We start from the raw sequence: 22,833 nt of genomic DNA on the forward strand, positions 1-22,833 counted from the left end.
TGCAGGCGCCACCTGCAAGCTCACTGCGTAGTCAGAACTCTGGTCTTTGAGGGCGGTGTGTGGACAGGTCTGGATCCTCCTGCCATGAGCCTGTCCATAACAGAACTCCTGATAGGGTGTCTCTCCCCGTCGAATGGGTGGTTCAGGAGAGATAACCCAGCATGTACTACCAAGATGAAAGTCAATAGGGTCCTTTATAATCTAATGTGGAAGGGACGCACCATCGTTTTCACAGATACACCCTGATACATGGTGTGTCCAAGAGGTATGGGTCGCTGAAAGCCCAACAGAAGCTGGTTACCACAGTGTCTAGAACAATGCTGACCCACGATAGGTACTTTTACTTACCCTACTCCAAATTTTGTTTTATAAAGGCACTGTGATTTACAGATGTTCATAGTTAGGTTTTAGACATGGCCATGTTCCTTCACTGATCCCGCCACCAGTTTCATCCTCCCCCACTGTGTTCCCAGGTTTCTCTCCTAGCCCGTCCCAGCCCAGCCTACCAACTCAACAGGCACCTTCACAAGTTTGTGGTCTCAAGATTTTGGTGTTGGTGACTCTGGTTTGGATATTTAGCTCCATCGTGCATTACACCACAGATGTATCTTGACTCTTGTCCCCATGTTGCTTCTAATTTAGTAGGTGCTTTTTTTTTAAATTAACAGCCACTATTATTCTCCCAATGCTCACAGTCCAACAGGAAAAGATGGGAGGGTTGGCAAAGTCAACCATGACCTGAATTGGGCTATGCCCAATCACGTGATAGAGGTGGGTACACTGTGAGGTTCCCTGGCAGATGTGCAGTGGGGTGAGGTGGGGAAGCTCATTTTCATCCCGGAGCCAATTCTCCCTTCCTCATCCTGACATAGATGCCCTGCCCCACGGATGGTCAGAGTTAGTCACGAGTCCAAGTTACCCACAAAGGCCTTCCCCGTTTCCCAGTGGTCTAAGAGTGGGGAGGTGGTTTCACAGTGGGTTTGGTCTGTTTGGGAAGCTTCCCTCCTGGATCAGACACATAAAAGGACAAGATACATTTGGTTCCCTGCATCCTTCTTCATTCCTGGGAGGAGCTTATGCTGGAGATTATATCAGAGCTCTTAGGAGCACAGGAGTCTCTTAAAAACTCAGAATGTCCAGGGCAGAGAGGTAGTAGAGCAGGTGGGGCACTTGCCTTGCATGCAGCAAACCTGGTTCATTCACCAGCAATCCATATGCTCCCCTGAGCCCTACCAGGAGTGACTCCTAAGCACAAAACCAGGAGCAAGCCCTCAGCACTGCCAGGTATGGCCCCCAAAAATAAATACACAAAATTTATAATGGGAAAAGCCTATCATGAAATAGAGTAGGATCCCAGTAAAACCCTAGATCTGCATGACTCAGACCTCCTTGTTAAGGAAATAATGGATTGAAGCTACTCTAAGGCAGGTGCCCCCACTCCCCGTCTAGGAGACGGGAGTCCTTGGTCTGACCTCTGCTCTGCCTCTGAGTGACTCTGTGCTCTCCAGCAAGTCCTCACGCTTCTGGGCCTCCAGCAATTATAGCTAATATTTATCGACTGCTTATTGTGTGCCAAGCACTCTGCTAAGGAATTCTCTTTTATTATCTCTTTCAATCATTGTGTCAGTTCTGCTATGACAGTATCATCGGTCTCTTTAGTTTATGGATGCAGACACGAGTGCCCAGAGACAGGAGCTCATTTGCCCAGAATTATACAGCCAGGGAATGCTGGGTCTCCGGACTCTGAACAGGTCCCAGCCATCATCCTCTACTGGCTGGTGGGGAAAGGGTCTCTGAACAAGATGACCACTACAGGCCATTCCATCACATATATCCTCAGTCTTGTTGGTCCATTTTTAGCTACATGATGAACAAACCAGCTTATCCAAGAGAAGAAAGAAGTAAGGACTCTTTACCCATCAGAAAAGCTGCATATTAGTATGAGATTAGACTGAGTGTAGCTCAAAGGATGTGAATGAGTATGGGGACCTTCAGCGAGAGAGTGTGGCTGACATAGAAGGAAATGTTCTAGCTGCCACATAGGCTGCCAGAGTCAGGCCCTCCCCATGATAAAGTTCAGACAAGTGTGGGTTTAATAAGTCTCTGTGCACGTTGAATAGGCATGAAGAGCAACTGCTCAGAATTCATGGTAGGAATTAAGTGGATTATATATGAGAATGGGACTGGAGTGGCAGCACAGAGGGTAGGGTGTTTGCCTTGCACACAGCCAACCCAGGTTCAATTCCTCCATCCCTCTTGAAGAGCCCGGCAAGCTATTGAGAGTATCCCACCTGCACGGCAGAGCCTGGCAAGCTCCCTGTGGCATATTCAATATGCCAAAAATAGTAACAACAAGTCTCGTAATGGAGACATTACTGGTGCCTGCTCGAGCAAATTGGTGAACAACAGGATGACAGTGCTACATATATAAGAATACTTCTAGCACTGCACTGGATATGAACAGTATACATCAGTATGTGGGAGGGTTCAATAAACCGTGTTTTCTTCCCATGCTGATACTGCAGTGCTTGCACCTTAAGACTCTTGAATATGTACTTCTGGATAAAGGTGCTCTCATGTTCTTTAGTTCTGTCATTTCAACACATGGTGGTTCTGCTCTGCTCAATGATATGATTTTAATACCCTGGCCTTCTATGATTATGTGACTGTAGAAGCTGAGCAGTCTATGAGCTTGTAATTTGATAGTCTCTTGCTTGAACAATCCAAGATTCAATAAAATGCCTCTTACCAGCTCCAAAACACAATGGACATGAATCAAATACTGTGCATCAGTAGCTTGGGAATTCATTAACATCTTCCCTCTGTGCTGTTACCATCCCATTGCCATCCCCCCACCCCAGACTCAGGACCCCGTCTGATCCTTTCCCTATCCTCACTCTGCAGTCATCCATCCACTCTTTCTACCTGAGATTGTTCCTCAAAGAATAGCTTTCTCTTTGCCCAGGGTTGTGCTATTTCTGAATAAATGTAAAGGATTGAGAAGGCATGGCTGTGACTGAGACCTCAGGGGTCTTAAGATCTAGGGAACTTTGGGAAGAATTGTTACATTTCCTTAAGCTCAACACAAACATCCCTTTACCAGGAAGACTTCCTTGTTTGACACTAAATATCTAGCACCAATAATTTCAGCAAGCTCAAAGATATGAGTTCTTTGCTTGGTTACTGGGACATCTGTACAAACTGATCCCCTAATCATAGTTGATACTTTACCTCAGTTGAATCAGACTGGGAACCTTCCAGAATAACATCAAAGTCAGGGCTCCATATAGACACAGGTCATGCCTCCTGGTACTGTATTTACCTCTGAATTTCTGAGTCAGAATTAAAAGCAAAAATCTGGTGATAGTGCCTTTTTATGTGCTTGAGGGGGTAACATCTAATTCATGACTTGTTTAATAAAGCTGATTAGCTACTTTTTTAAAAATCAAAAACCACATATACTCCCCCAAGGCAAGTAAATTCCCAAAGTCAGTAACTATGCATCCAATTTTATGGGGTGAGATAATCTCCCTGAGGGCAAAGGGTCTAGGGTTCTCCCCTCTTTCTATTCAATACCAACCCTGAATTCTGGACGTAGAAACGACGTATTGCTAAATCCTGTAGATAAATATAAAATTTAAGATTTAGGGTCCAGACCAGGATTTCAAGCTTGCCCCAGTGTGCCCAGAACCCTTCTTGTTTTATCTGGGCCTGGAGAGGACCCTCTAGCTCCTTGCTGAAACTGGGAACAGTAAGTGAAGATGTCAGCACCTTGGACAGCTCCCAGACCATTACAGAGCTGCGCCTGCAGGAGCCGAGCTCTCCAGCTCCCTCAGCCTCTCTCTGGGTGATGGATTTCCTCGTTTCTCAATTTGATTAAAGCCCAGTAGATAGCCAGAGCGCCTTGTTCCTTTCTCTCCTCTCTTCCTGATGAACATAATTAACTCCGTCGGGCTGGGAATACTTGCTCTTAAACCCAGCCCCCACCCCAGCAAAAATCAGTAACACAGACAGAACAGTTGGAAGATGCACACACTTTTTCCTGGAAGATGGAGGTGGGAGAGAATGTTCTCCCTGTTAGATACAGGGGCTGTGGAAAGAAATGGAAACGTGGTGGTAGGGTAAGGGAAAGCGTCAACATTTGAAGTTTAGTTCTGGCTTTGCCCTTGGAGCAGGTTCCATGTCCTTCAAGAGCCTGTTTTCCCATTTACCCACTGAAGATGAAGAGGACCTTGGACTAGACGATCTCAAACGCAGTATCCGATGCTAATAACCTAATGGTGTGAGGGTTTCTAAACAGAGAGGGACTGTGATGTGCCTGAGGTTATATAACAAAGTTTCGTGGCAAAGCTGGGTTTGAATCCACGGGTTCCTGGTTTCTACTTCAGTGCTATGCCCCTTGCACTGAATCTTTCACCCACATAACAAAATTTCTTTTTTTTTCCTGAGGAGGCTATACTCTGCAGTGCTCAGAGGTGGCTGACTCTGCACTCAGAAATCACTCCTGGTGGGCTCAGGGGACCGTATGAGATGATGGGGACAGAGCCCAGGTCAGCCACATGCAAGGCAAGTGCCCTGCCCACTGTACTATCCTTCAGGCCCCAATATCACAACAGTTCTTCTCTGAAGATGGAGCTTAGAAAGCTGAAGACAGGTGGGACTGAGATAATTAGTGCCAAGAAAAGAAAATAACAATTAAAATATGAGGAAATGTTGATCTCTCTGCAAGAGCATAGAAAAATACTTAAAAGTTGGGGGAAAGACGGCCTGATGGAGACAGGAATTGAACAGCAAACTCAGAGAAGCTCAGAAAGATTTTGTGACTTGCCCTCAGTCATCCTGCAAGGCAATAACAGAATCTCCTTCAAGAGAAAAAAAGTGAACTCTTGTCATAATCAAGGGATGTCACAAAAAAGAAGAGAAAATGTCAAATAGCAAGTAGATAGTAGGTTTCTAGAATGCCCCCAGCTCTCTCCACGTGGCTCTTCTATAAGTACATTTTAAGATGTTCTTTCTTCTTCCCATATCTTTAATGCACTGCTTCATCTCCATAGAATTACTTCCAGTGCATCTCAGAGCATTTTCCTTATTCCTATTTTATAGTACTCAACAGAATCTGCTGGTTCCATTTCCTCATAAGAGGAAGAGGAGAGGGAGGGAGAGAGGGAAGAAGGAAGGAAGGAAGGAAGGAAGGAAGGAAGGAAGGAAGGAAGGAAGGAAGGAAGGAAGGAAGGAAGGAAGGGCTTCTATTTTATTCATATTCACTGTCACTGTCACTATCATCCTTTTGCTCATGGATTTGTTCAAGTGGGCACCAGTAACGTCTCTCATTGAGAGACTTATTGTTACTGTTTTTGGCATATTCAATACGCACGGGTAGCTTGCCAGGCCCTGCCATGCGGGCTCGATACTCTTGGTAGCTTGCCGGGCTCTCCGAGAGGGGCGGAGGAATCGAACTCGGGTTGGTCGTGTGAAAGGCGAATGCCCAACTTCTGTGCTATCGCTGTGCTATGAACAATATGAATTTTATTCATGTTAGAATCAGAATACTACACAATGGGGACAGAGCAATACTTTGTTCTGTCCTTTGCAGGCAGTACTTGCCTTGCAGGAAGCCAACCCAGGTTCGATCCCTGGCATCTTATATGGTCCCCTGAGATGGTCAGGAATTATTCTTGAGTGCATAGCCAGGAATACACCCCGTGCACTGCTGGGTGTGATCCAAAATTTTGAGAAACATAAACACAATATTTTTAATGTAATATAATCTTAGTAAGTTTTGGATGGATGGATGGATGGATGGATGGATGGATGGATGGATGGATGGATGGATGGTACATACAAATGTACAAGTAACTGAGAAAGGGACTAAATAAAGGTATAAATATGTTGGTGGGTACATTGTTAGTGATCAATGATACTTAAATGATGGAATGAACAGATAATCCTATAAGGTAAATGAGTTAGCAGGTAGGTTAGCTAAGGCTGGTCAGCTGAGTGAGTCCACAGTGACTCTGGACAGATGGGTGGAAGAACACATAGGTGGGTGGTGGGGCTGGCGAATAAATGGGTTGAGATATAATTAGATAGTTGTGTGGGTGAATAGATGGATAATTGCATGAATTTATGAAAAGATGAATGTCAGGAAAGATGAATGTCAGAAGAATTATAGACAAAAAAAAAACATGGAGATATTTCGACTATTACAAAGCTAATTGTCGTGGAGGTTTCCCATTGCTAACATCATAGAAATGGCTGTGGGGTGAGCAAATGCTGGATCAAAGTGTTTGAAGGCCCCAGGAGATCTCAGGGAACTGCAGGCTGTCCAGTGAAAGCCTACTAGCAAGATTTGGGGGCTGGAATGGCATCACAGCAGGTAGGGCGTTTGCTTTGCATGTTACCGACTGGAGTTCAATCCCCAGCCTCCCCATGGGGTCTCCTAAGCACCAGAGTAATTCCTGAGTGCAGAACCAGGAGTACGCCCTCAGCATTGTTGGGTGTGGCCCCCAAACAAACAGGCAAACAAAAACCAAGATTTATTTTGCTAAAAGGAGCTGGCCTTAGCCTGACCTGTGTGCTGACCCTGTCCTGAAATGTGTGCCCTGCTCTGTGCCTCTGGAGGGATGAGGAACTCCATGGCGTGTCCTGTGGGCAACCCAGCGAGGCAGAATCTTCGAGTCTGAGCTGCTGAGAGAACCGGGGGCTTCAGCCTCCAGAGCCGAGTCTGGGGCGACAATTACCCTGTCCCAGAATCTAGCTGGGGGTCTCTGGGCACGTCCCGGATCTCTGGTGGCAGAGCTGGGTCCCAGAGAAGTCACATGGCTGATGTCTCGGCCCCACAGGAAACTCACACAGGGGAAGAGCAAGAGGGAGTGAGGCACCTCATCCAGGGGTGTGGGGAGCACAAGGTGGACCCACACGTCCTCTGTCAGAGACTGGGTTAATAAATACAAGGAATTTGGGACTGCACCCCACCCGCAAATGACAACATCCACTCCCCCCTCTGTTCCTTCACTGACCAGGTTTAACTGTGCTCCTGCTCCGACTGCATGCAAAGAATTTCTGTCCGGAGCTAAGGAGCTGGGGAGATTTGAGGGACAGACAGGGTCTCGGGGGACACACAGCCATTATGAGGCAGGGATGGGGGCTTGAGGAACCAAAAAGGGCTGAATATGACTTTTTGGGAGCCTAAATGACTGGGGACAGGGCGGGTCAGTCACCTGGAGCCAATCAGTGACCTAGATTCCCCGTAATTAATGAGCCTACATCACTGATGTGTTGGCTTCTGATCCGCGCCATTTCCCAACCCCACCCACCTCTCTGGTATGAGAAGATTAAATCAATTAGGAGGAGGAGGAGAAGGAGGCGCCGGCAGTGGGGGGCAGGGGGAACCTGGCTGCTGGTTGGGAACAGTAGATAATTCACTTACGTAACAAGGGATTAAGGTTTGGACTTGGCCTTCCAAAGAGGGGATGGATCCCAGACCTGGGGCCTTTGGCGTGGAGACTTCAGAGCCTGGGCCAGAACATAGAAGGGGAAAGCGGGCTGGAGGGACCGGGGCCAGGGGGTCTATCTCCCACCGCCCTCCTGAGAACCAAATCCCCATTCTCTGACCTTGGGAAAGGGCTAACGGGGAGCCGAGAAACAGTCTTCCCTCCCCACAGTAAGCATGTTCCCGGCCAGCAGGAGCCTTCCTCGGTGAGGATCTGAGCAAGCCTCCCTGCTGGTCTCACCAGAGGCCCTGCAAGCTCTTGGCGGGACGGGAGTGGCTGGGCAGGGCAGAGAGAGAACTAAACGGGTCCTGGCTCTCCCTCCAGGGCAGGAACTCGCCAAGCACGGCAGGGACAGAAAGCAGGAGATCAGGGCCCTAGGGAGTGCCACCTAAGGAGGGGGCACAGGCCACTGTCCCTGTGCCTGCAGTAGGCAGACCTGGCGGGGACCCCTAAGAGAGGGGCTCCGAGGAGGCCCAGGGCACGCAGGACTTGGCGTCTCTGAACCCCACAGGAAGGACGGACTGGTGGGAGGCATCATCTGCCTCATACAGAGTGTGGCAGGGAGGTGGCCTGGCACACACTTGGGGAGCGAGGCGGTGGCAACCCAGTGTGAGAAACTGAAATGGGGGAGATAAGGCAGGAGAGGGAGACAGGTTTGGGTCTTGTTTCGAGGGGATGCCAAGAAAGGTCAAGGCAATGATCCCAGACCCTCGGATCAATCTATGTCCCCAGTGCCTGTGCAGGACCCAGCGTGTGCTGGAAGGTGGGACGGAGCTGAGGGGATGGAAACTAGGGCCCAGACTCGGGCCCTGCCTCCCGAACGGCACACGTACATTTACCCATGCCAAGCCAGAGTCCCCCTAGGTGCCAGGAGAGAAGACAAAGAGAAAGAGAGAGTGGGGAGAGGGAGGCAGGTAGGGGAGAGGGAGGGAGGGGAGATGGGGGGATATTCCATTGGGCAGTTCCAATGATCGAGAAAACTGGAGAAGCCAATGAGCAGGAAGCTGGACTCGCAGAGCTCAGGTTGGTTCCTGTCCCTCTGCCGATGCAGCCTTTGAACGTCCCCAGCTCCCTGCAGACCCACCCTGGGCCCAGCGTCATCACACAGGCCCAGATGAAAGCTGAGGATCCGCCTCTCAGCTGCCTGGATTATCACACTGGTCCGGAGCCTGGGCCACATTCCAGCAGGGGGGTGGGGGGGAGGAAAGGAACTCACTTCCTTTGACTTGGAGGCAAAAGGAGTTGTCCTAGAGTCTGTTAAGGACTCACCAAGGGGGAGAGTTGCCCCAAATACTCTCTTGCGATGGGTTCTCTGGGGACAGCCCCCCTAAAGTATGAACACTCACTAGCTTTCATGAACTAAGTGTGGGGCGCCCTGAGTGTACAGGGGCTCTCAAGGCTGCGTGGTGGTTGATCCATTTACCGTGGAGGGAGTGAAGGTCTTATGAGAAACTGAGGGGAAGCCACACTCCAAAGCTGCTCTGTTAGTCCCTCACCAAGCCAGGAGGATATGGAGGTTTTGTTACTAAAAGCACAATATCTTGTTTCCCAGATTGTAAGCAGAGAGCGCTGGCAGGCAGAGACCTAGAAAGGTTTTTCTTAAGCATGAGGTTCATGGAGCCTGAGCTAGTACAGTGGGGAGGGCACTTGCCTTGCATGCTGCCAACCCAGGTTCAATCCCCAGTGTCCCATATTGTCGCCCACGTACTGCCAGGAGTTATTCCTGAATGCAGAGCCAGGAGTAACCCCTGCGCATCACCAGGTATGGCCTAAAATCCAAAAATAAACTAAAAAAGAGAGTTGTGAGATTCAGAAAAATGACCAGAAGCAAATATTCCAATGTCTTCAATGAACATTTGACAGAATAGTGGGATTATAAGCAACTTTTTATACTTCTCTATATCTTACTGTATACTTTCCGTTTAAAAAAAAAAGAGCATGCATCACCTTATCACCTTAATGATCATTAGAAAAAATAAATAGAGCAATTTAAAAGATTAGCACAATTGTTATCTCCACCTTGGAGAAAACAGGCCGAGACAAAAGACAAGGAAGCTGTCGAAGCTTAAGTCTGCGGAAATGTTTAATTTTTTTTTCTTTTTGGGTTACACCAGGTGATCTCAGGGGTTACTCCTGGCTCTGCACTCAGGAATTACCCCTGGCGGTGCTCGAGGGAATCAAACCCAGGCCGGCTTTGTGCAAGGCCCTACCTGCTGTGCTATCACTCCAGCCCCCTCAATTTCTATTTTCCAATTTTTCTTTCAGTTTTGGGTGGAGGGGGAGACACATCTGGCAGTGCTTTGGGGCTGCTCCTGGTCATGTTCGGCTCCTAGCTGTGCTTAGGAGACCAGCTGGTGCCAACACCGAACCTGGCCTCCTGTCAGGCTTTCTCTCTGGCCCTATTTTTCAAACATTTTATAGTGAAACACAGACCAAAAAAATTCAAGTCTCCTTTTGAAACAAGCCATAGGGGTCCAGAGAGATAGCACAGCAGGTAAAGCACTTGCCTTGCACATAAATGACCTGGGTTCAGTTCCCGGTACTCCACATGACTCCGAGTCTGCCAGAGTGATCCCCGAGCACAGAGCCAAGAGCAAGCCCTGAGCACTGCCAGGCATGGCCCAACCCTCAAGAGACAGTACAGGGCAGGGTACTTGCCTTGGACCCAGCTGACCCACTCCCATCCCCAGCACTGCACAGGGGTCTCCAAGACCTGCCAGTGTGACTCCAGAGCACTGCTGGGTGCAATCCCCAAAGAAAAAAACCCCAAACATAGAGATGAACTAAGAAAGCAATGGTGACACCTGGGAAAGCTGTGTCCCCAACTATCTCAGCGGCAGAGGCAGATGGGGACCGTCAGGGTGCCTGGCCTCCCCGCAGAGTGCCCTGGCCGAACTGCCTTGGGTTAGTCACTGCTAATCTCAGGATGAAGGGACAGAGCTGGCGGGAACAGCCCTACTCCCACCTCTGCTACAGTGTGTGGGTTACTGGGCTCCTCACGACTCTGCCAGGCACGGACACTCCTCCCTAGCAGCTTTGCAACACGTCCCCCAAGCACTGGGGACAGGCTAGGGTTGGTCAGTGGTATGAGCACGAGGCCCCTGTGAGAGGGCTTCTGCATCTCCTGATCCAAGGGGTCAGGCTCTCTCCTTGTGCCGCCCAACACCCAGCTCTGTGGCTGGACACAGGCTGGAGGCACCATCTGTGCTGAAGCCTCCAGGGGTCTCCACATGCTCCGCTCCCCTGGGAGTGTGCCAATCTGATGGAGGAGGCAGCCTCCACTTTCCATAAGCTCCCAATGACAGGGATAAAGGCATGGGAAATGGGTTGGGGGTGGAGGTGGGGGGCAGGGGCCCTCTTGGCTTCCCATGGGAAGAAACCGGACTCAGCCCGTCTCTGTCACGGTCTCCCCTGCCCTCTAGGCCTGCTGCCCTCCCCCCAAACACCCGGGTTTCTTAGGCCTGTGCGTCCACCCCATTTCTCCATTTCCCCGAGGAAAATCCCGGGAGCCAGATACCCTGGGCGTCCTCCACCCTTCTGGGTCCCTTTCAGACCTCTTGCCTGCCTCTGCCTCCCCAGCACCTCACCGCCTGCTCCTTCTCCTCCTCCTTCCTGCCAGGCTCCACTCGCAGGCCCCCTTTTGGCCGCTGCAGTAGGCGGGGGGTGGGGGGGCAGCTGCGGCAGGGCCAGTAGGGCGCAGGGCGGAGGCCCGGGCCCAGGTCGCCTGCGGAGGTGGGCAGGGCAGGTGGCCAAACCCTCCGAGTCCAGGCCAAAGCTACCTCAGCAGCTTCTGCGAAACTCTAGCAAGGCATCTGACACCATCTCCGGCCCTGCTCCTGCAGGACGGGGAGCGAAGCGGGAGCCCGTGGGGGCGGTGGCAGCTGCTGAGGTCAGCACAGCCTCCAGAAACTCTTGCAGGGAAGGACGAGGCCCCAGAGACTGGAGCCTGGAAGGAGGAAGTGACATTCGCTCCCCCTGACAGGCAGTGATACGGGTTCAAAGGTGCTGAGAGGGCGGGGGGGGGAGGGGCCGGATGTGTCTGCTGAGTGCTGCACCCACCCCATGGCCACAGGGTCCCGCGCTGTTCCTTTCGAGGCAGGAAGCTCCGTGTCTCCCTAAAGCACCCCGCCACTGACCCCCTATCAGCAGCCACCGGGGTCTCGGCCCTCCTGGCCCACTCACAGCCACAGGGAGCACTTGGGAGCCCAGGGGCAGCTGGAGAACCCCAGGCCCCCTCATCTCCAGCCCTGAGTAGCTCCCAGACTTCCGACATCAATCCCAGTATCTGCAGCTCTCAGCACCCCTGACTCATCCAGAGGGAAGCCACACCCACCTCTCGGCCTACCCCACACCAGGTCACTTGTCTCGGTGACAGGGACCCCCTTCCAGAGGGTCAAGACACCCCATGTCATCCTATTCCCTCACCTCCCCAGCCCGTCCGTGGCCACTGACAGATTCATCATCTCTCCCCTTCTCCACACCGCCCAAACTCCGGCCTCCAAGCACCTCTCGTCTCCTCCCACCCCGTCCCCGTCCATCCTGCAGGGACAGTGACGCTTCTGAAAGGCCATCACTCTCCTTAAAACCTAGCAGAGGCTTCTCCTGGCCTGGGACGGGATTTCAGTCCTGAGCCAGAGCGGGGCAGACCAGTGTGCCCGGCCCCTGCACAACTTGGCTGCTGCAGCCCAGCTTCTCCTTCCTCCGTCTCTTTCTGGTTTTGGTTTTTGAGCCACTTCCAGCAGTGTTCAGGGCCTACTCCTGGCTCTGTGCACAGGGATCAATCCCAGCAGGACTCAAGGGACCACCTGGTGCCAGGGATCGAACCCAGGTCAGCAGTGTGCAAGGCAAGTGTCCTACACACACACATCTCAGCATCACCTTTCCGACCTACAGCCGGGACCCCTGACCTCAGTGGGCCTTGTACCTTTTTAGCATGACCCCCCACTGCGGGGCTGCAACTTACTGCCCTGACACCATCTCCGGCCCTGCTCCTGCAGGACGGTAGGAGACCGAGCTAGTGACTACAAAGTAACTGCATGTCCAGCGCCAAGGTCCCACAGCTACCCAGGGGTCCGAGCAGCTGGCCCTGGTCTGGCTCCCAGGCGTCTTCCGTCTTCCAGTACAGCCCCTCCCTGCAGCTTGCCTCTCCATCCAGGGCTGTCTGGGGCCCAGGGGTGTAGACTGACCGCTGCCCAGCCTCCCTGCTGGGCCTTACAGTTGCAGGGCCCAGCTGGTGTGCGCTGCCTGAACCTGCAGCCCACATGTTCCCCAAGCTCCAGGGCCTGGGACCTGACACTGCCTCCCACAGCCTGCCAGGCCTTCCCTGGGCACTTCCTGCCAGGGACCCTGCCGCCCCGTCAATGGCCCTGAGCCCTTAAGCTTCATCGCACAGACCAGGAACATAGCTTGATTCTTAGTTGTGGTTTTTTGTGTTTTTTGTTGTTTTTTTTTTTTTGGCTCTGGAACCCAATGTTTTTGTCGCTGCACCCAGAGCTGGCTAAAGGGTGACCCCAAAAGTGCCTCAGAAAGGCTCTCAATGAGATCTGGGTGCACCATCACGTAAATGTGGAGTCTCACTTCTGTTTAGCTTGGCCCTGAGCACTTGCAGAGGAGCTGCCCTAGGCCTGACCATCTTCTGGTTTTTGTTTGTCGGGGGCGGGGGTCACATCTGGCACTGCTCAGGGCTTATTCCTGTCTCTGTGCTCAGGGATCACTCTTGGCAGGGCACAGGGACCATACGTAATGCTGGGGATTGAACCCATGTCGGCTGCAGGCAAGGAAAGCATCTGACTGCTGAACTGCCTCGCCAGCCCCAGGCACCATTTGGATCTGGCGTCTGCCACTCCTGAGCTACGGGACCTGCGACCAATACTCAGCTCCCTGGAGCCTCGGTGTCACCTCCATAAAGGAGAAGCTGCCCTCTTTGAGTTTACATATGAGAGGACTCTCCCGTGCAAAGTCCCGAGGTCCACTCTGCTTATAGCCCCTCCTCCATCCCAGCCCGAGTCCCATCAGTATGAAGAACTTGAACCTGCAGTGTCAGCTAAAGGTCACGGCAGAATAAGTCACTGGGGAACCCAATCCTGCCATCAGATGCCATTACCTTCTCCCAACCATCTGACACACATTTTATGTGACTTCATCCCAATCCTTCGAAAATACACCAGACTGAGCAAACCATGGAGCCCCACAGAGGGTGCTCATCTGCCCCACAGGCTGCCAGTGACCCCCCCCACCTCCCTGTTCCAGTCAATCCTCCTACCCAGCTCCCCCAGCAGCCAGCAGTCCCCTGAGGCACCGCTATTGGGTAGTGCCCCTCATCTTGCGCTCTAAGAATCTTGGGAGATGTTCCAAATGCCTTCGGGAGATTCCTGAGATGCCAACAGCCCCGATCTGCCACTCAGGTCCTCCCAAAGCCAAGGCCTTCCTCAAAATAGACCTGCACTGAGTTCCAGTGACGATGCCATTTTCTTCTCTTTTTGATCATATGTTAATCATTTTTAGGGGCACTCCCAAACAGTGCTCAGGGACCCAATCAGGCCAGATAGCTCAATGCTCAGGCCCAGCAATGTGATGCTCCTTAGGCCTCGGAATACTTGGGGGCTTCCAGGTCCAAACCCAGCTGTGCATTGGGGGGATCATGTGGTAACAGGGATCAAACTTGAGTCCCATGCATGCCAGAAATACGCCCCTGACCACTGAGCTATCTTCCTGGTCATTCATTTTTTTTTTCCTTTCTTTTTTTGCTTTTAGGGTCACACCCAGTGATGCTCAGGGGTTACTCCTGGCCACCTGGCTCTGCACTAAGGAATTACTCCTGGCAGTGCTTGAGGGATTATATGAGATGCTGGGGATTAGGGTTGGCCACGTGGACTGGAGCGAAAGCACAGTGGGTAGGGCATTTGCCTTGCATGTGGCCGACATGGGTCCCCTCTCGGAGAGCACAGCAAGCTATGAAGAGTGTCCCTCCCACACAGCAGAGCCTGGCAAGCTACTCATGGCATACTCAATATGCCAAAAATAGTAATGACAAGTCTCACAATGGAGACGTTACTGGTGCCCGAGCAAATAGATGAATGGGATGACAGTGCCATAGTGCTGGGGATTGAAGCCGGGTTTCCCACTTGCAAGAAATGCCCTACCCGCTGCACTATCCTGGCCCCATCATTCATTTTCTTCTCTTTGTCTTATTAAATAACTTGCATAATAAGGGAATGCATCCACACAGGCCACCTGCCTACAAGGTTGGCTGTTGGCTGAAACCCTCGATGACTGGTGTTTGCTGAACAAAGCAAGGTTTCCACTGCCTGTCAATTTCCATCTGGCATCTCTGTCTCCTTTTATATGCAGCACAGTGAAATCCAAAATACTGCATCCTAGTCTGGATGGGCTACCTCCCCCCATCCTCCTGTACTTCCGGAAGCCCTGCCAGTGACGCCCACGAAGCACCTCTGGCACCATGTAAGATCATCTGCTGGCCTTGTTCCAGAGACTCATAGATAACCCAAGAGATATCAACCAGCCACCAAAAATCCTTCGGACACCCACTCATGGCTGAGACATCGGGGGCACCCTGGGGGGCCAGCCCAGCACCCGCCCAAACTGAGCCCTGGCTGCCACTCTCTCCCACACTGAATGTCGCTGCCATGCCTCTGCCGGACCCCACTGTCTCGGGACCAAGCCTCACCCAGAAGCTTAGAAACTGACCTGCTGAAAATTCAGGCATGCAGGTCTTGGTGACTGAAATCTTCAGGCTTTCCCAGAGTTGGGATGAGCCCACCTTCCCACCCACACTCACTTCCCCCGTAGTCACATCACCCCCAAAGCCACTGCCCAGTTAAAAATTTTATTCCAGCTTTACCACCCAGTTAAACATTCTGGATTTCCTGCAGTGACATCTCCAAACTACACTGATAATCCAGTAGTAGAACACCAGAATGGATGAGATGTAACACAGAAGGCAACCAATCTCGACTAACCAAATGGTAATACAGAAGGCTTAACCTGTAATAACCACTTAAGAATCCCTCAGATAAGGACTTAATGTCTCCATGGTAAGATATAACAATTTACAGTAAGTTTCTTCAAAGGAAATATTTTTTGATCACTGTTAGCAATTTATTGATAAACGGCAATTATAAAATAAATGATTGTGGGTCTGCAATAGGGGCAGAATTGAGGAGTGGTTGGGAAAATGGAGACAATGGTCGAGGGATTGGTGTTAGAATATTGAATGCCTGTAACAAATCATTATGAACAACTTTGCAAACCACAGAGTTTATACAAACTATGGGGAGAATTTATATGTATAGGCCTTACCTATTTTATATAAACTCCAAAGTGTATTAGCACAGAATTTCTTTAAAAGTTTTATTAACGACAGAGAAGGCATGATTATTACCATAATGAGATCCAAATATAAAATGTAATGCAATATCCTTCAGATTCCAGAGTTGAAAACTTATTAATGCAAATAAAAACAAGCATTTTATTACATTGTATCAAAGGGTTTTATTTTCCTTATTTACATATATTAAAATCATATAGCAATCATAAATTCGCTCTTACCAATTCATTTTCTGATCACTCTATTTGCCGTTTCTTAAAGTTTTGTTGGAACAAGCAATACAGAGTAAATGTTTTAAGCACTGAACGAGGCAGTTTGGGAACGGGAGGGAAAATGGGAACAGTGGTGGAGGGAAGGTCACACTGGTGGTTTTGAAACACTAAATGTCGGAAATGACTGTATCATAAACAACTTTGTAAATCACAGTGTTATTAATAAAAATAAGGTTTTTTTTAAATTTAATAAATAAATAAAACCACTACCACCACCGTCCTCTCAAAATACTGAGTCATACCTTTGTTAAAAATAAACCAACACCGGGGCTTCCTAAAAGCTAAGCCATGAATATCCAGAAGACAAGTTCAGCCAACTCCGGGTTTCCAAGTTCTGCGGCCTGCTCAGAACACACAGAGCCGGGAGGAGAGGGAACACCACTCCAAATCCAGCAGGAATGATCTGTAATTAGAAAGCCCCACGCAACTTTCCGGTCGAGGAGAAGGGTGATCCGTCTTAAAAACACACGTGTCACACGCTGGGCCCTGATGAGCCTCATCAGACACACTCCACTGACGTCTCTCGTTTCTCACTACCTCAGGGCCCCTAATTGCTGGTGGGTGCAGACAGGCTCACGGCTGACTTCCTTGCAGGAGATCACAGTGATTAGGAGCGGAGCGGGCCTGCAGCCAAACAGCGGGGTAGACCCAGCCTCGCCCTCCTCCTTCTCCTCCTCCTCCTCAGTCCTCCTCCTCTTCCATGACCTTGAACAAGTGGCTTCCCCTCTTGGGCCCCCACTGGGCCCGTTTCCCTCCGCTTCAGAGCAGGGCTGAATGTGCTCCCTTGCAGGCCGTGACTGGGAGACCCTAACTGGCAGTCGCAGAAGTGTGACCCCAAACATGTCTCTCCTCTGAGCTACAGGGTGCTCAGGGGCGGGGATGTAGGGGATGTCTTTGGCCCTTGTGAGGGACACTCAGCCATACCTGACCTGTGATCAGTGTCCCCCTCCCTTCTGCTCCAGCCACACTGCAACGGCCTGCCTGTGATCTTCCTGGATTAAGCACGGAGGTGGTGTTTGTGTGGGGGGGAGTGGGGGACAGGGGTCTCAGGACCCCAGGTGCCTCACATCTGGCATGGGTGAAGAGGGGAGAAGCAACACACGGTTCCACACTTGTGCCACCCCCTCAAATGGGCATGGCCTGTGCTCAGTGTGGCCTGGTCCCCAGGTCCAGACGAGGTCCCTGCAGGGAACCCTGGCTGGTGTCAGAGAAGGGCGGCACTCAACCAACCCACCTCTGTCCCCTCCCCACCACACCCTTCTTGGGCTCAGCCTGTCCTGCCCATGACGTCAATGCTCCTCTGGCAGCTGCCTCTCGCCTGCCCCTCCCCAGGCGCAGCAGCCCCCCCACCCCACCCCCCTCCCCCGCTGCAGAGGCCCAGGCCCTGCCCTCCAGGCACTCAACTTACAGCAAGAAGCATAGCTGCCTGGCAGGCCCGCCACCCCACCCCCCCACGCTCTGCAAGGCCCCTTTTAAGCAGTGTGACCTCGGGTCAGCTACTTAACCTGAATGTCCATTTCTGAGCTAAACTCAGGGCTGAAGTACCTGCACTGCAGGGCCACTGCGAGAATGAAAGGTGGTGCGGTGAGGAGCATGCTGGACCACAGGGCAGGAGGGGCCCCGGGACGCTGCTCCCCTGCCTGCCTCCCCTCCCCTCCCTCCTGCCACTAGCCGGCAGGCCAGATGAGACCAGGCACAGGGTCTGTGGAGCACTGCCCCCTGTGGGTGGGACCGAGGGGTCGATCCTGGGTCAGATGTGCCAGCCTGCCAGGGCAGGTGCTTCTTCCCACAGGCCTCTGACCTCCTTTCCCTCCGCTAATCACTGCCTATTGTGGCTCCCACTCAGCCTTTCCTTTTCTGAACTTCCAATTGACTTTCTCTCTCCTTCCCTGGGGCTGGGCTGGGAGATGCTGGCAGGGCAACCCCCATCCCAAGCCCCACCTCCCTGGGGGCCTGCACTCAGGAGGGGGCCTGTGTCCTGGGCGTGCCTGGGGCTGCTGAGGCATGAGTCTGGGGGTGCCCCCTGGGGAACTGTTTCTTGAGTGCTCTGACCATCCATCTGTCCCAAGGCTCGGGGCCTCCATCCAGAAAGATGGGGTATGAACAGCCAATGCTCTGCACCCCTTCCCGGCCTGGTGCCCCCAACACACACACACACACACACACACACACACACACACACACACACACACAGTCCTGTTCAGGCCGATCCCCAGGCTTGGTGTGCCTTCCCGGACACACACACACACACACACACACACACACACACACACAGTCCTGCTCAGGCCGTCCCCAGGCTTGGTGTGCCTGCCCGGACACACACACACACATACACAAACACACACACACACAGAGTCCTGCTCAGGCCGGTCCCCAGGCTTGGTGTGCCTGCCCAGACACACACACACACACACAGACACAGTCCTGCTCAGGCCGTCCCCAGGCTTGGTGTGCCTGCCCAGACACACACACACACACACACACACACACACACACACACACACACACACAGTCCTGCTCAGGCCGGTGGTCCCCAGGCTTGGTGTGCCTGCCCGGACACACACACACACACACACACAGTCCTGCTCAGGCTGGTCTCCACTGCACCTGAGGCAGGATTTATTTCTCTCCCATCTGGGGACAAGACTGGGGCAATCTAGGCACCCCAGAGCAGGCCTCGTGGGAAGGCTCAGAGACCACCTCGCTGGCCAGTGGCCTGAAAAATGCTGGAAGGGAGGAGGGCAGGGAACCTGCAGTCCCCTGGGAGAGGCACAGCATCTGTCTCCAAGTGCAGGCACCTGGCAGGACCCCAGAGACGCTCCTGCGACTAGCAGTGGCCTCGTCAATAGTCCCGGGCAAGGCGCTACAGCAAAGTGAGCTGAGACCCACTAGCTCCGGTCGCTAAGGCCGGAGAGACAGCAGAGGGGGTAAAGGGCTTGCCTCTCAGCAGCTGAGCCTAGTTTGATCCCAACACCACACACGGGTCCCCGCCAAGAGTGATCCCGGAGCACAGAGCCAGGAATCATCCCTGAGCACCGCTGGGTGTGGCCCCCGAATAGAAACTGCAGTGAACCAAACCTGCCCTCACCAGGCAAAGGGGAAGGCACAGAGGCTGCAGTCCCATGAGGTGGCCGCCTCCCAAGAAGCACAGAGGGACAGCAAGAGGCGGTCGCCTCACTCAAGAGCTCCGAACAGCAGCAGGCAGAGGAGACGCAGGCAGAGTGGGGCAGAAGAGCCACGGGAAGGCTTCCTGGAGGAGGGGATCCCTCTGAGGTCCAGCATGCAGGCTGGAGGGCACGGAGGCTGAGACCACCTGTGTAGGGGGATGCAGAGCTGAGCGGGCCAAGGTGTCCTCTGCATTCCCGCCCCAGCAGGTGGGAAGCTGCCACATGTCCCCAGCAAGACTTCACTCCTGGCAGCTCCAGGGCTAATGGCTTCCAGATGTGTTCTTGGGCACTGGGGCACAGGGCGACACCCCAGAGGACAGCCCCTCCTATCCGAGCCCCACCCTACAGTCACCTTCAGCAACAGCCCTGGGCCACCTGGCACTGTGCGTCCTCTCCCCGTGCTGGAGGGCAGCTCAGGGCACCTCCTGCCCATAGTCCCCCGCACCTCTGAGTCCTTCTGCCCTGTCACTTGTCTGTTGGGTTTTTTCCCCTCTGGGGGGAGGCACACCTGGTGATGCTCTGGGGTTACTCCTGGCTCTGTGCTCAGGAATCACTCCTGGTGCTACTCAGGGGACCATATGGGATGCCGGGGATCAAACCCAGCCCTGCCATGTGCAACTCAAGCGCCCTCCCCGCTGTGCTATCACTCTGGCCGGACCCTGTCACTGCTGGCTCCATCATTTGGGGCTCAGAGAGGCCTGGAGCTGTCCTTTGGAAGGAGGCGGCGGGGAACACTGCCTCTCTGCCTTCCTGGACAGTTTGGGCCCAGGTGCCCAATTCTGTCCATGTACCTGTAGCTTGGCCCGTGGGTCCTGTCACTGTCTCAGTTCCCCAGCATCGGTGGGCTCACAAACTTCCTGCGCCCCTCCTCTGGTTCTCATCCCAGCATTATTTCCAGAACAAGCAAGAGGACTCTGACCCATGCCCTGCTGGGGGGTGAGGGGCAGAGATCAAGAAGGTGGGAGGCTAAAGATCTGCACATCAGTGTGAGAGCATAAATTGCTCCCCTGGGGCTTGGAGGCCCTCAGGCTCCAGAAACCTTGGGGTCACCAAACCCAGCTCCCATGTGGATGGCTTTTTCACCCCATCCTCACACCACCTTTTCCTTCACCCCCTTCACTGCCAGCCTCTGTACTACTACAATCACCCCTAGGCCCACATTGCACCCACTGTTCTGTGGCTAATGCAAAATAATTCCAATAACTTTCCAACAACTCTTTCTCCTTCTGCAGTAACATGGACCATGTTCATTTTAACTGGGTATTGCCTCTCGGTTTAGAGGTTCTATTTTTAGACCCTCCGGAACAAGTCAGATGCGACCAAGTAAGTGACAAGTGTTGAATGAAATTATAGAAAGTGCTCATAAAGGGAGAGGATGCTCCTGTGGATGCTTTTCCTTCCACTGCAACCTGGCATGATGGCAGGCACACTCGCAGCTGTTTTGCACCACAAGCAGGGGCAGGGCAGTAGGAAAATGAAGAGTGTGGTTTCCTGACTGTTTAGAGACTAGTTCAGACTCTGGACTGGGACATCTGGACTTTATCTTATAAGAGAAAATTAACTCCTATCTCTAAATCACTTAAGAGACTGGCTAGGGCTTTCTGATGCACAGCCAAACCTAATCCAAATGAGTATCTATCACCACATATTGTTTGTATTAACTAGCCCAGGCCAGTAATTTTTATATGGCAAATTGTATGGAAGGAGAGAGAGGAGAAATGAAGAGGAGTGGAGGAGACTGAACTGGAGCTGAAGCCATGAGAAGGGTTCCTTCCCTGCAAGCTCACCTTTCTGATGCAGTGGCGAGAAGGATGGAGACAGTCAGCAACAGGGACAGATCACAAGACCCAGCGCCTGGGGATAGGCCAGGAAGAATTTGGTAATGGTGGTTTACCTCCAAATTAGTTCACGAGCCCTTATTCCAGGCCAGGAACTGTGCTAGGAACAGGGAGAACTGCCAAGGCAAATGTCTACCAAGCCCATATCAGCTCTGAGGTGTGTAGAAACAGATGAACATGGAAAGTCTTTCTGACCTGGAAGGGAGGGACAGAGATGCCGGGTGAAGTGTGCAACGAGACTGACAATGTGTGCACAAGAGGAAGAGGAGGGCCCCCCATGGGTGGGGTAATATGAGCAGATGAGCTGGTCTGTGGACTAAAAGAGAGAGTAACGCTGGATCGGAGGCTTTGGGGCTTGATTTTATTTGGGGCCACACCCAGAGATGCTCAGGGGTTGTTACTCCTGGCTCTCTGCTCAGGAATCACTCCTGGTGGACAAAAGGGACGAAATGGGATGCCACACATTGAACCTAGGTCGACTACACGCCAGGCAAGTGCCCTCCCCTCTGTATTATTGCTCTAGCCCTTGGGTAGGAGTCAGAGGGGCGAGTTCACAGACCCTCCTCACCAGAGATTCTGCAGAGATCTCCACTTCTGGCCCCAGGAATCTATAATGCATCTATAATGTTCTCACTGTAGTGGTCAGAGACTCCAAAATCAAGAGTCTATCAGCCTAATTCAGGCTCCTGACCACTTGTACACTGCTGTGTAACAAATCACCTACAGCTACCTGGCAAAAAACAGCAGCGATTTTTATTCCCAATTCTGTGGGTCACCAATTTGGGGTTAGGCCAGCTGGGCAGTTCTGTACTCTTACAACCCAAGGTCACCCAGGGCAGCTGAAGGCAGCTGGAAGATCATCTGGAGCTGGCTGTTCTAGAACCTACTGCTTAACCTGTGGGTTGAGATCGCAAGTGGGGGTTCTGTAATTGAACACGGGGGATCACCCCCACCACACACACACACACACACACACACACACACACACACACACAGAGCTTCTCGATGGCTTCTGAATGTGCATCAACCAGAAATGAATGCCAAAATAACCAGGTACAAATCCGTGATGTTTCTGGCAACACTCACCCACGCTGTCATTCTCTTGGGTGAAAAGGGGTCATGAGTGGGACCATTTAAGAAGCAGGGCACTAGCAGTCCGGGCAGCAGCGGACCTGTTTCTCTCCTCTTCCTCTAAGAGGCTTGCTTGATCCTCCACCTCCGGGGAGCCAGAGGGCAGCCACGTGCACCAGCACCTCTTAATCCCCGGCAGCTGGAGACGCAGCTGTAGTTGTGTCAGACGTGACACAAATAACAGATGTGTCTCGTGGGTCAAAGGGATCCACGGGAGCCAAGTCAGCGGGGAAAGGAGCAGGGCAGTAGTATGGCTCCAGACACGCGGGACTCACCATTCACGTAACAACTCCCCGGCTCCAGTCACACTCCGAGAGTCTGTGATCTGCTTCAAACAGACCCAATTTCTAAGGCTCTCTGAGCCTGTGGTTTTAAAATGTGGTATTTTGGTTCCCAGACTCCGGGATTCCACAAACGGAAGGCCAAGCAGGATCTCGGAACCCGAGGGCATGCTCAGGAAGCTGAACAAACAAAAGTCCCTCCCAGACGCACACCGGAACTCCCCTGCCTCTCCTTTCCCATCCTGCGTGCCTGGAGCAGGGCAGTGAGCACCAAGCAGAGAACTGGAAAGCCTCAGTTACTCAG

The sequence above is a fragment of the Sorex araneus genome, chromosome X (assembly GCF_027595985.1).
Source record: "Sorex araneus isolate mSorAra2 chromosome X, mSorAra2.pri, whole genome shotgun sequence".
NCBI classification, from domain to species: domain Eukaryota; kingdom Metazoa; phylum Chordata; class Mammalia; order Eulipotyphla; family Soricidae; genus Sorex; species Sorex araneus.